The sequence below is a fragment of the Scyliorhinus canicula genome, chromosome 18 (genome assembly GCF_902713615.1).
Source record: "Scyliorhinus canicula chromosome 18, sScyCan1.1, whole genome shotgun sequence".
Taxonomy (NCBI): domain Eukaryota; kingdom Metazoa; phylum Chordata; class Chondrichthyes; order Carcharhiniformes; family Scyliorhinidae; genus Scyliorhinus; species Scyliorhinus canicula.
The window spans coordinates 102,041,199-102,055,358 of record NC_052163.1 but is presented as its reverse complement, the minus strand read 5'-3'; the positions used below and the strand labels follow the sequence as shown (position 1 = coordinate 102,055,358).

At 47.1% G+C, this 14,160-nt stretch overlaps 1 protein-coding gene across 1 annotated transcript in view; it reads right to left on the bottom strand.

Annotated features, from left to right (window-relative positions):
* Positions 1–11,913, bottom strand: part of LOC119953658 (tyrosine-protein kinase ZAP-70) — a 131,829-nt gene extending 119,916 nt beyond the window's left edge. Inside the window, exon 1 of the mRNA XM_038778142.1 lies at positions 11,709–11,913. The gene's annotated coding sequence lies outside the window, so the exon portion shown is untranslated. The remainder of the gene's footprint in view (positions 1–11,708) is intronic.
* Between the last annotated feature and the right edge of the window lie 2,247 nt (positions 11,914–14,160).

Below are 14,160 nucleotides of genomic sequence, written 5' to 3'. Positions count from 1 at the left end.
CTGCTGCACCTTGCAAAATCATTCATCTCTAGTTTCTCCCACAGTGCTGTTAGTGAGTGAGTTCCAGGATTTTCACTCAGTGACAGAAGGCATGGCAATATAACTCAGGATTGGGTATGACTTGAAACAAAATGAAAATCTCTTATTGTCACAAATAGGCAGGGCCGGCTCAAGGCACCGGCAACTCGGGCAGTCTAACTTGGTCTTGCCTTGGTCTGCTTTCAAAGCCAATGATTTAGCCCTGTGCTAAACAGCCCCATGCCCAGACTTGAAAGGGAACTTGCAGATGGAGTGTTCCCATGCGTCTGTTGTTCTTGTTCTGCTCGATGGTGTGGTGAATTATATGCCATCATAATTCACACTGTATTGCCTTGCATGTATTGTGTCCTTGTGGGCTCTGTATGTGAGCCGTTGCGCGGCTCTGCCCATAGGGGGAGATGAGGAGTTTGTACTGGGCTCCACCCTTGGCTCCGCCCATGGCTCCGCCCATGGCCCCTCCCACTAACCGGAAGTATAAAGCACTGCAGTCGTAAGCCTCCGTTCAGTTCCTCTGGTCGCAGGCTGGCTTAGTTGTAAGACTATTAAAACCACAGTTTACTTCCTATCACGTGTCTAGTGAATTGATGGTCACATCAGGTGGGAGTGGTCGCGAGATTGGAAGGTGATGGTGAAGAAGTCTTGGAAAGTTGGTTAGGTACAGACTGCTGCCTCTGTGTGACAGTGGTGGAGGGAGTGAAAGTTTAAGCCAGTGGATCGGGAGCTAATGCAGCAGGCTGCTTTTTCCTGGACAGGGTCCAGCTTCTCGAGTGTTGACTGGCGCTGCACGCATTCAGGAATGCAGAGTGTTCCATCACACTCCTGACTTGTGCCTTATAAATGGTGGACAGGCTTTGGGGAGTCAGAAGCCAAGTTACTCGTCACAGAATTCCCTGCCTCTGATCAGCTCTGTAGCCATTGGCTGGAATTTTCCATCTGTTCCCTTCCGGTCCCTCTGATGGTGAATCCCCACAGCGGGTTTCCCGGTGGCGTGGGGTGCAGACTATGGGAACCTCCGTTGACAGCAGTGGGAGCAGAATGTCTCCTCCACTACTGCGAAACGCAGAGCGGGTCGCCTGGAAAATCCGGTCCAGTATATGATTGTTCCTGTTCAGTTTCTGATCACTGGCAATCCCCATGGTCGGAGATTCAGCGATCGTAATGCCATTGAACGTCAAGGGGTCATGTTAGATTCTCCCTTGTTGGAGATGGTTATGGCCTGATAGTTGTGTGACGTGAATGTTATTTATCCCTTATTAGCCCATATTGACCAACTCTTGCTGAATGCCAGCTCAGACTGCTTCAGCATCTGTGGTGTTGTGAACAATACTGAATGGTACCGAACTCGGAGTAATCATCATAGAACATCCCTACTTTGACCTCAAGGTAAAATTTGTTGGGCCTAAGACACTACTCCTGCAGCAAGGTCCTAGAGCTGAGATGATTGGCTTCCCATAATCATAACCACCTTCCTTTGGGCGAGGCATGACTCCGACCAATGGAAACTTTTGTCACTGGTTTACATTGACGTCAATTTTCCTGGGATTACCTTGAAACCACATCCAGCCAAATGCTGCCTCGATGTCGTGGGCAGTCAGTCTCATCTCACCTCTGGAATTCAGCTCTTTTGTCCATATTTGGACCAAGGCCGTGATGAGGTCCAGCCTGAGTGATCCTCGCAGAACCCATCAGCAAGAAGGTTATTGCTGAATAAGTGCCATTCAATAACATTGTCGATGACACCTGCTATCACTTTGCTGACAAATGCAATTCGGCTGATGAAGCAGTAATTGGCCGGATTTGATTTCTCCTGGATTTACTCCGAGGTGGTACTCCATGAGCCCACAGATAATAATTTCGAAACCAAATATGGTAGCATATTCTCAGATTTTGCATTGAATGATATAAATGTTCCACAGATGCTGTCAGACCTGCTGAGTATTTCGAGCACTTTCTGTTCTCACTTCAGATTTCCAGCAACACAGTCGGAAAATTATAGGTCGCTCGCCTCCCACTTTCAAGGGTAGGCAATATTCAGATCATTATTTTTTAAAAGCAAAGATAAAACTTGAGTACAAACTAATGTTACTTATATTGCCTTTCTTTTATTTATCAAATTGTGAAATTTCAAGAAGGAATTTGATATAGCACTTGGGCTAAAGGGATCAAGGGAGATTGGGGGGAATATGGGATCAGTGTATTGAACTTGATGATAAGCCATGATCATAATGACCGGCAGACCATACTCGAAGCGCCGAATGGCCTCCTCCTGCTTCTATTTTCTACGTTTCTATGACCACTGTCCTTTTTTGGAGTAATATTACTTGAGCAACTAGCATAATTCGACAGCCTTATCTTCTGTTGTCTGATAATGATCTGATTCTAAACTGTGCACATCTTGGGCGGGATTCTCTGACCCCTGCCTGGCCGGAGAATCGCCGGGGGCGGCGTGAATCCCGCCCCCACCGGCTGTCGAATTCTCCAGCACCGAAGATTCAGTGGGGGCGGGAATCGCACGGTGCTGGTCGGTGGGCTCCTCCCTGGTGATTCTCCAGCCCACGATGGGCCGAAGTCCTGCTGATTCTATGCCAGTCCCGCCGGTGTACATTGGACTAGGTCCCTTACCGGCGGGACCTGTGGCGCGGGTGGGCTCCGGGGTCCTGGGGGGGAGCGAGGCGATCTGGCCCGGGGGGGGGGGGGGGGGGGGGGGGGGGTGCCCCCACTGTGGCCTGGCCCTCGATCGGGGCCCACCGATCCGCGGGCGGGCATGTGCCATGGGGGCACTCTTTTCCTACGCGCCGGACATATCAGCCTCCGCCATGGCCGACGCGCAGGTGAGCTCCCCCCCCCCACCCGCGCATGCGCGGGAATGACGTCAGCAGCAGCTAACGCTCCTGCGCATGCACGGACGCACGGCGGCCGGCGGAGTCCTTTCGGCCCCGGATGGCGTGGCGCCAAAGGCGTTCCATGCCAGCTGGCGGGGCGGCAACCACTCTGGGGCGGGCCTAGCCCCGAAAGATGCAGAGGTTTCCTTTCGGAGACGCCGGAGTGGTTCAAGCTACTCCCTCCCGCCGGGAGCCCCCATCCCACTGGGTACAGGAGAATCCCGCCCCTTCATCTGCCACCTGCCTGATACAATGGTGATCTTTATAGAGTCATAGGCCAGGATTCTCCAAAATCCCGGCCAAGTGTTGATGCCGGAGTAAACACCGGAGTGGTGTACACCAGCGTCAATGGGCCTCCTGGCCCAATTATTCTCCGGATTTCAGGGGGCTAGAATGGCGCCGAAGTGCTGTGCGAATGCTCCAGCACCGAAAGCCAGCCCTACACGGCCGGCGCGGGTCCGCGCATGTGAACGACGGCCAGCACTTGCGCATGGTTGCCGTCTCCACGCCGGCCCCCGCGCAACACGGTGGAGCCCTACAGGGGCCTGACGCAGAGGAACATAGCCCCCCCCGGAATGTGCGCGCCCACCGATCGATAGCCCATGATCGCGGGCCTGGCCACCGTGAAGGCCTCCCCACCCCAGAGTCGGATCCCCCCCCGCACCCCCACCAGGACAGCCCCCACAGCCAGAACAGCGAGGTACCGCCGAGTGGGACCATATGTGAACCACGCCGGCGGGACTCGGCGGGAACTCAGCGGGCACTCTGCCCGTCGAGTGCGGAGAATCGCCGTGGGGGCCGCTTTCAACAGCCTCCGACCGGCACTGCAGCGACTGCGCCTGATGCTGAGCCTGTAAAGAGGTACTCGGAGCTGATGGAGATGATAGGGAGCAGCCAGGACATTCAGGGTGCGATGTCAGTGTCACTCCAGCAGATCCATAGCCGATTGAAGAAGTACCAGAGACTACGGGTGCAGGAGCTGGCGCCGGCATTGCGTGGCACCGAAGCGCTAGGGTGGCGACGGTAGTGGAGAGCCTGATGACAGTGTCAGCACCATTAGTGAATGTGTCCAAGGCGTTGTGCAGTCAGTGCAGTCATGGCTGAAGGTCTCGGCAGAATGTCCGACTTGCTGGGGGATGTCACCCAGTACCAGGTCGATCTTGGTGAGGTTCTGCGGGACATGACCTGCTCTCAGATGGACATGGCCGAGGTGCTGCAGAGCATGTCCCAGTCACTGAGGAGCATCACTGAGGGCGTGAACACGATGGTGCCGTCTATGGGGAGCTGCCAGGACTGGTAGAACCAGATGATGCAGTGGCAACCAGCTGCTCCTCCGTCCCAAGGGGAACCCCTATGGGCACCTAGTGGGAGGAGGGGGCTCCAAATGCAAACCCAGACTCGTCCCATGGAGAGGTGGCTGTGCATGTGCCGCCACTGGCCTCATAGCCCCCAGAGGACCCCCGCCAGGGGCATCAAAGCCCACGGGATGAGGTAAGCAGCTGCCTGACCCCACGCTTCCATGTGCATCCTGGCTAAACACCGCGACATAGTGGTAGGAGGGCCAAGCACATTGAGGATAACTGATGGCACCAGGGGAGATGGAGGGTTGGGGGAGGGAGGAGTAGGTCGGGGATGTTCCCCGAACAGGCGCCAGAATGTGGTGACTAGGGGCTTTTCACAGTAACTTCATTGAAGCCTACTTGTGACAATAAGCGATTTTCATTTCATTCATGTGGGGGTTTGGGAAGGTGGGGTATGGCACCATTGGGAGTGGGGAATTGTAAAACACCTTTTGCACAACCAATATGATGCCTCCGTCACTTTCATCCGCAATGCAGGCTGACCTTTGAACCCTTTGCCCATCTCTCCAGGCATCCCCCCACCTCCCCGTGGCACTCACCCACACTCCAGCTGTGGACATGTCCCCGGAGCTGTGTCTCATCCCTTGTGTGTTCAGATGTTGGCTACTGCGTGTATGGTCTTGCATCCCCAGCAACATCCTGGAAAATGTCCTTTGCACCCTTTCCAGTGCAATTCCTATAGTGTGGTGACCAGAACTGCACATCGTACTCTACTTGTGGCTTCCCGAGTATTTTATATAGCTCCTTCATAACCTTCCTGATCTTATATTCTATACCTTGGCTAGTAAAGGCAAGTATCCCATATGCCTTCTTAACCACCTTATCTACCTGTCCTGCTGCTTTCAGGGATCTATGGGCATGCACCCCAATGTCCCTCTCATCCTCTATATTTCCCAGTATATTGTGTTTCCTTTGCCTTGTTAGTCCTCCCAAAATGCATCACCTCAAACTTTTCAGGGTTAAATTCCATTTGCCACTGTTCTGTCAATCTGACCAACCCATCTATATCACCCTATAATCGAAGGATTTCCTCCTCGCTATTTACCGCATCACCAATTTTTGTGTCATTTGCAAACTTCCTAGTCATAGAACATTGAACATAGAACATAGAAAAATACAGCACAGAACAGGCCCTTCAACCCACGATGTTGTGCCGAACCTTTGTCCTAGATTAATCATAGATTATCATAGAATTTACAGTGCAGAAGGAGGCCACTCGGCCCATCGAGTCTGCACCGGCTCTTAGAAAGAGCATCCTACCCGAGGACAACACCTCCACCCTATCCCCATAACCCAGTAACCCCACCCAACACTAACGGCAATTTTGGACACTAAGGGCAATTTATCATGGCCAATCCTCCTAACCTGCACATCTTTGGACTGTGGGAGGAAACCGGAGCACCCGGAGGAAACCCACGCACACACGGGGAGGATGTGCAGACTCCGCACAGTGACCCAAGCCAGAATAGAACCTGGGACCCTGGAGCTGTGAAGCAATTGCGCTAACCACAATGCTACCGTGCTGCCCTTAAGAACAAATTAATCTACACTCCATTATTCTACCATAATCCATGTACCTATCCAATAGCCGCTTGAAGGTGCCTAATGTTTCTGACTCAACTACTTCCACAGGCAGTGCATTCCGTGCCCCCACTACTCTCTGGGTAAAGAACCTACCTCTGACATCCCCCCTATATCTTCCACCATTCACCTTAAATTTATATCCCCTTGTAATGGTTTGTTCCACCCGGGGAAAAAGTCTCTGTCTACTCTATCTATTCCCCTGATCATCTTATAAACCTCTATCAAGTCGCCCCTCATCCTTCTCCGTTCTAATGAGAAAAAGCCTAGCACCCTCAACCCGTACCAGCCTCCCCGGACAGGCGCCGGAATGTGGCGACTAGGGGCTTTTCACAGTAACTTCATTGAAGCCTACTCGTGACAATAAGCGATTTTCATTTCATTTTCATTTTCAACCTTTCCTCGAAAGACCTACTCTCCATTCCAGGCAACATCCTGGTAAATCTCCTTTGCACCTTTTCCAAAGCTTCCACATCCTTCCTAAAATGAGGTGACCAGAACTGCACACAGTACTCCAAATGTGGCCTTACCAAGTTTTTGTACAGCTGCATCATCACCTCACGGCTCTTAAATTCAATCCCTCTGCTAATGAACGCTAGCACACCATAGGCCTTCTTCACAGCTCTATCCACTTGAGTGGCAACTTTCAAAGATCTATGAACATAGAACCCAAGATCTCTCTGCTCCTCCACATTGCCAAGAACCCTACCGTTAACCCTGTATTCCGCATTCATATTTGTCCTTCCAAAATGGACAACCTCACACTTGTCAGGGTTAAACTCCATCTGCCACTTCTCAGCCCAGCTCTGCATCCCATCTATGTCTCTTTGCAGCCGACAACAGCCCTCCTCACTATCCACAACTCCACCAATCTTCGTATCATCTGCAAATTTACTGACCCACTCTTCAACTCCCTCATCCAAGTCATTGATGAAAATCACAAACAGCAGAGGACCCAGAACTGCGGTACGCCACTGGCAACTGGGCTTCAGGCTGAATATTTGCCATTCACCACCATTCTCTGACTTCTATTGGTTAGCCAGTTCGTTATTCAACTGGCCAAATTTCTGACTATTCCATGCCTCCTTACTTTCTGCTTAAGCCTACCATGGGGAACCTTCTCAAATGCCTTACTCCATGTACACTACATCCACTCCTTTACCTTCATCCACATGCTTGGTCACCTCCTCAAATAATTCAATAAGACTTGTAAGGCAAGACCTATCCCTCACAAATCCGTGCTGACTATCCCTAGTTAAGCAGTGTTTTTCCAGATGCTCAGAAATCCTATCCCTCAGTGCCCTTTCCATTACTTTGCCTACCACCAAAGTAAGACTAACTGGCCTGTAATTCCCAGGGTTATCCCTATTTCCCTCATGTCACCCACATTCCCGTCTAGATCATTATGTACACTACAAACAGCAAGGGACCCAGCAAAGATTCCTGCACTGGAAACAGGCTGTCAGTCACAAAAACAACTTTTGATCAACACCCTCTGCCTCCTGCCACAAAACCAATTTTGGATCCAATTTGCCAAATTGCCCTGGATCCCATGGGCTCTTATCCTCTTGATCAGACTCCCAAGCAGTACCGTGTCAGAAGCCTTACTGAAGTCCATGTCGGCTACATCAGCTGCACTGCCCTCATCTAGACACCTGGTCACCTCCTTGTGAAATTCAATTAAATTTATTAGATATGATCTCCCCTTGACAAAGCCATTTGATTATACTTGATAAATCTTTGTCTCTCCAAGTGGAGATTAATTCAGTCCCTCAGAACGTTTTTCAATGATTATCTCCCACTGATGTGAGACTCACTGGCCTGTAATTACCTTGTCCTTCCCTACTTCCCTTATTGAATAATGGGACCATATTAGCTGCAGTCCTCTGCAATCTCACCTATGGTCCGAGTGGATTAGAAAATTAACAGCAGAACCCCTGCCTCTCTTGTCCCACACAGCAGCCGAGGATATATCTCAGATAAAAGCAAATTACGGTGGATGCTGGAATCTGAAACAAAAGCAAACAATACTGGACAATCTCAGCAGGTCTGACAGCATCTGTGGAGAGAGAAGGCAGCTAACGTTTTGAGTCTGGATGACTCTTTGTCAAAGCAAAGAGAGAACTGGAAATGTGGTCAGATTTATACTGTACTGGGAGGGTGTGGAGCGGTGGGGCTGGATAAGGGGCCTGCGATAGGTCAAGATCGACAAAGGTGTCGAGGACAGAAGACAAAAGGATGCAAATGGGGGTGATTAAGACTAAGAAGGGTGTTGATAGTGGCACATAAAGATATTAGAATGTGTGAATGGCAGAACTAACGTGAGCAGTGAGTCAAAGGGCAACTAAGAACAGTTAACTGGCCCAAGTGGAGTGCAGGGAATGAGAAAAATGGTCAATGAAAAAAATAAAAATAAATGAAGGTGGAGGAGAGAGTGATGGACGAAAATATCAAGCCCATAAATGGACACAGTTCAAAATCTCCCTGTGCAAGTTTATAAGGGTAGCAGACTATAGCGAATATTATTTCTCAGCCTTCCTTAATGTTCACAAAAGTATCTCATTTTTTTCTTGGCTCCCTTTATCATCTACAAACTCTGTGACAGTGAGTGAAACGGCAATGGATTAATAAGGCTTTCTGGATTAATTAAGATTTAGGAAGAGGAATTGATTACCATCCAAGAAGATAACAAGAAAATTATTGAAATGTCTATGTTAATCTGGTTTAGTTAATAATAAAAATTAATTTTTATCCTGATAACGCATGAACACATTGGGCGAAATCTGAGCTCACTCAACCCATTAATTTCTAGAATTAAAATCAGGGCCATGATTCCTGGTTGCGACTCTGCCCTGCTACCGCTGCTAGCAAGGACAGAGAATTTGGTACGCCGTTTGCTGGCAGCTAGATTCTTTCCTCCCGCCGCTTGTCAACGGGATTTCCCATTAGAGCCACCCCATGCTGTCAGGAAACCCGCAAGCGGGGTTGCACTGCCGGCAGGACCGGAGAATCCCGCCACCAGGGAATGGCTGGAAAATTCCGACATAGGTCCATAATCTAGGCTAATACTTCACGGCACTACTGAGGGAGTGCTAGCTTCTGAAATCAGGTCATGCTCAGGTCACCTTCTCACATGGATTCCATGGCACCATTAAAATAAGATTTCTCCCAGAATCCTGACCAACATTTAGCTCTCAGCCAGTGCTAAAAAAAAAGATTAAGTGGTCATTTATTTAATTTGCCGGATGGAGATTTGCTGCGAATGACAGTTGTGCCCACAAACATCAGTGGCTACACTTCAAAATTAGGTCATTGGCTCTGAACAACATTGGGATATCCTGAAGCAGGGAAAGTAGCTGCATCACCAATTCTTTCTGTTTCTAACATGGATACTTTTTTGCTTTGCTGATTCAAATGATACTCTCCACAAGTGACAGTACATTCAGTCAGTATCTATTTATGTATTCATAAATTATGCCTCATGCATATTTAAAATTAGTTTCAGACAAATTTAGCAAATCTTTTCAAACTGTTGACACTAGTCAGCTGCCTGTCAGATTATAGTTTAACAGCAGCAAAATACTGTGGATGCTTGTAAGGATTGTTTAATCGTAGGCAAATTAACCCTAACCTATAAATTGAAATTAGTTTAATTTTAAATTCAAATCTCTCCCCACAGATGTTTCCGGAACTGCTGAGTATTTCTAGCATTTGCTCTCTTTATTTCAGATTTTATTTTCTCAGACTTCATAGAACATAGAACAGTACAGCACAGAATAGGCCCTTCGGCCCTCAATGTTGTGCCGAGCCATGATCACCCGACTCAAACCCACGTATCCACCCTATACCCATAACCCAACAACCCCCCTCCTTAACCTTACTTTTATTAGGACACTACGGGCAATTTAGCAAGGCCAATCCACCTAACCCGCACATCTTTGGACTGTGGGAGGAAACCGGAGCACCCGGAGGAAACCCACGCACACAGGGGGAGGACATGCAGACTCCACACAGACAGTGACCCAGCCGGGAATCAAACCTGGGACTCTGGAGCTGTGAAGCATTTATGCTAACCACCATGCTACCCTGCTGCCCCTTAAGTGCAGGATTATACATAACAGCATTAAAAAGCCAGGCTTCAGAGGTAAACAACCGATGCAACTCATTACAAAGAAGTAATTGCAATTAAATGCCGTAGGGTATCTCACAGGTTTTCACTGTAACTTTGGTACTGCATCAATAGAATCCCCGGAAAACTAGTGTCGACAGTTGAAAGGGTTGTTTCTGCTGTTTCTCCAGGGCCTCAGCTGATCCCCCACCAAAGTTACATGAGGAAATCGGGACAACTTGAATAAAACTTCAGGACCAACAAACTCTGTCATGGATACGGGAATCTGAATGAAGTGATGCAGAGCCAGAGCACAAATTATATTGTCAATTACAAGGACTTACGTGAAGCCCTCCCATGAGGAAAAAAGAACAGTAAAGCAGGGAACTAAGAATACCGGTCTCAACTGGTCATGTATACATTAAAATGGAACACCAGTAAAATTGGGAAGCCAAGAACATTGGTCCGAACTGTTCTTTCCTTCTGCCAGTCCAGAACCGTTCATTGTTAAATGTTTTGAGAGGGCCAAGCGGCAAAATGTACCTTGCTTCTGACATTGAGAAGACACACAACACCCATTTGCCAGGAAATTCTTGAAACTATTTTGTCACTTTTTAAAAATGAGTTTCACACTAGACTGGAGTTTTACCATCGCAGCTCAAATTCCAAATGGTGTCGCATTAATTACTGTGGGAAGTGAGATACCTTTCGTCATCAGCATGCTCAAGAGAAAGTAAATTAATACTCAGCGATTGCCATTTCTTTTGTTCTTATATTCATGTTGGCCATACATCAGTAAGACTGTTCTTACAATTCAAAAAGCATAAAGCCTATGGTGTGAGGCTTTATACTATTCAAGTCGTGCTGCTTGTTGCTCTTTGCAAATCCATTTGTGCCCTTGATTTCACATTAAACACTCCAAGAAAGGGCTACTTGAAATTACACTTGAGTTTTAAACAAAATGTGTTACATTTCCTTTCCAGTTTGTTGCATTTGCGGCCTTGTTAATTTATCAGTTAAAATGTCACCCTCCTTTCAAAAAAGGGATCCTTTGTACTCATCTGAGTATTCGTCCTGTTAGTTTAACTGATAAAATTATGCAGTATTATCTTTGAAATCTAGTAAACGTGCTTCCAAAATGGTGATTTGCAGTTTTAGAATTTCAGTGGGATAAAGCTAGAACAAACCAAACTGACTCAGATGGTAGGTGAAGCACTCTCTGAGATATGTTGTAAGGTGAACAAATGGATCTGATATGTAAAAATATTTAATAATGTGTGATGTGTGGTCATCCCTTACACAAACCTTGATTTTTTTATCAAGCAAAATACTAAAATTGATCTTTTCAAAGGTTTTCAGATCTTGCATTTGATTCCATCATGGCATTTGCTATACTTACAACTTTAAAATCAAACTAATTTTAATTTACACAGTTAAATCATTCTCAATCTTATGTTATAGATTTTCTCTAGCTGTGTCCTATTTATGTCTGAAAACATTTGCATGTTCAAAGAAGTTGATTGATGCAACAACCTCACACTGTGCTTTAAAATTGTTTACCTGCATCAGTTAAAACTATATGAAAATCGTATTTTCACAAATGGCATACACTATGTTTCCTGCCATTGCACAACACAATATAACAGGGTTCTTTAAAATGATATAAGTAGCTTTTTTATCATCACAAATGTTGGAGATATCAATGCACGTTATTTATAAACATACAATAAAGCTTACCTCCTGTATCGTTTAGATTCTACGTCATTTATAAAGTCAAAGTATTTTCTCCGAATGTTGCCCACTTTCTTAAGCAAAGGAACGATAATTTTTCCAAAACTGATAAATATTGCGAAAAATATTCCTTCAGCTGTGGCGAGAAAGAGCAGTTAATGACTAAAGTAGTTTTATTCTGACATAATCAGTAAAATCTTTTGTAATATGCAAGCGTAGAGATTACATGGCGGAACTTGTAGGCAGATTCAAGGAGTATCAATTTCTCGGAACCGTGACCTACTTCCTTACTGCAGTTCTGCCAAGTGTGCTGAGCATTTTATTTATTATTCACATTGTCAAAATATCACAATTTTGTTTGCATATTATCAACATTAAGCACTTTTCTCAGATTTTAGTACATTTACACTGAAATTTAGCATCAGTGCAAAGAGACTTCAGCTTTGCACCATTACTGTAAAACATGTTAAAACCTAACTTCAAAGTGGAATGGAGTGAAATCTAAGGGTGCGATTTAACCATCATGTTGCGCCAGGCACAGATCTGGGGGCCAGTTAAATAGTGGGAATCGCCAAAATCGAGATTTGTGCCTGGCGCGATTCAGTTTGCCATCTAACCGGCAAGTTCCAGATCTTGGCCAAATATGGTAAGCATATCATTAACCCCAATTTGCATTCATTTCAATCTCACTGGTGGGATGGGCAGTGAGGGGCTTTTTTATCTGTGAGGCTTTCAAACCATCTTTGATTCTTGTGGATACCCATAACTGAGGCAACTAGAGCTGTTATTAACACAAACAAAAACACATAACCCTGGACAATTTCAGCAGGTCTGATAGCATTTGTGGAGAGAGAAGGGTGGCTAATGTTTTGAGTCCAGGTGACTCTTTATCAGAGCTAGTGAGCACTGGAAATGGGGTCATTTGAGGGAGTGTGGAGCTGTGGGCTGGATAGGGGGCCAGCAACAGGTGGAGGTAGACAAAGATGTCATGGACAAGGCAGCACGGTGGCACAGTGGTTAGCACTGCTGTCTCACGGCACCGAGGTTCCAGGTTCGATCTCGGCTCTGGGTCACTGTGTGGAGTTGGCACATTGTCCCCGTGTTTGTGTGGGTTTTCCCCCCACAACCCAAAGATGTGCAGGGTAGGTGGATTGGCCACGCTAAATTGCCCCTTAATTGGAAAAAATGAATTGGGTTCTCTAAAAAAAATTTTAAATGTCAAGGACAGAAGACAAAAGGAATGAAAGTGGGAGTGATTAAGGCTCAAAAGGGTGCTGATAGTGGCACATAAAGAGATTAACATGTGTGAATGCCAGAACTAAGGTGATCAGTATGTTAAAGGGCAACTAGGAAGTGTTGACCCAAGTGGAGTGGGCGTTGGGGGGGGCAACAATGGTGAGGGAAAATAGATCAATGGAAGAAATGAAAATAAAAATAAATTGATAGAAATAAAAATGGGGTGGAGAGAGTTCATAATCTGAAGTTGCTGAACTCAATGTTAAGTCGGAAGATGAGGTGCTGTTCCTCCAGTTTGTGCTGGGCTTCACTGGAACATTGCAGCAGGCCAAGACGGACATGTGGATGTGACAGCAGGACGGTGAGTTGAAATAGCATGCGACAGGAAGGTCTGGGTCCTGCTTGTGGACGGACCAGAGTTATCTTTCCATGTGTTTGTTGAACAACTAGATGTTCTGTAATAGATCATTACAACACACTTGTGTCTGGGACACAATCTGCAGTGCCTCGGCAATGCCAACGTGCATTAGGGTATGTCCCTCATCAACTGGGAAATTATGTCGAGGCCCTCAGCCAATGTCATCACGGGCTGAGCCATGCCTTGGACACCAACACTCAAGACGCTGACCTCATGCTCCAGGATTTTCATTGTCGTCGCTACTCTAGCAGCATTGCCCTCGGTGCCGCGCCATTGTCGGCCTCATCTCCTGCGTCCGCAGCCTTTGGGACTCCTCCAATCGGCTATGCACTCACTGGAAATGTCACTGACTTCCCCTCTTGAATCTCACGGCCATGGCCTAGCATCAGCTTCGGGATAACCTTGAATAGAGGCTCGGCATCTGATTCTCATTCAGAATGAGCTCCGCAAGGACGTGACATCCATTAAATTAATGCAGTGCCTATATCTGAGATAGTGGATGCCAGTGCGGAACTAAGTCTTCATCTTCACTGTCCTCTTGTTCTTTCTCCACTGCCTGGACAGGTTGCAGTCCTTGGATACATGGAAGGAAAAATGGGCAATGGTTGGTTTGTGGTGAGAGGAAAGAGGGGAAAGTAATAAGTGTGTGCTTATGCTGTCAGCAGTTTCTCTGTTAAAAGTGATTGTGGGATGATGGAGATGTGGGATGAGAGAAGGAGGATTGGGAATGTGGGCATCCTCACCTTCGGTGGCTTCGGACCCTTCAGTGACTACAGCCTCAGTAATGTCCGTTCCCATAATAAA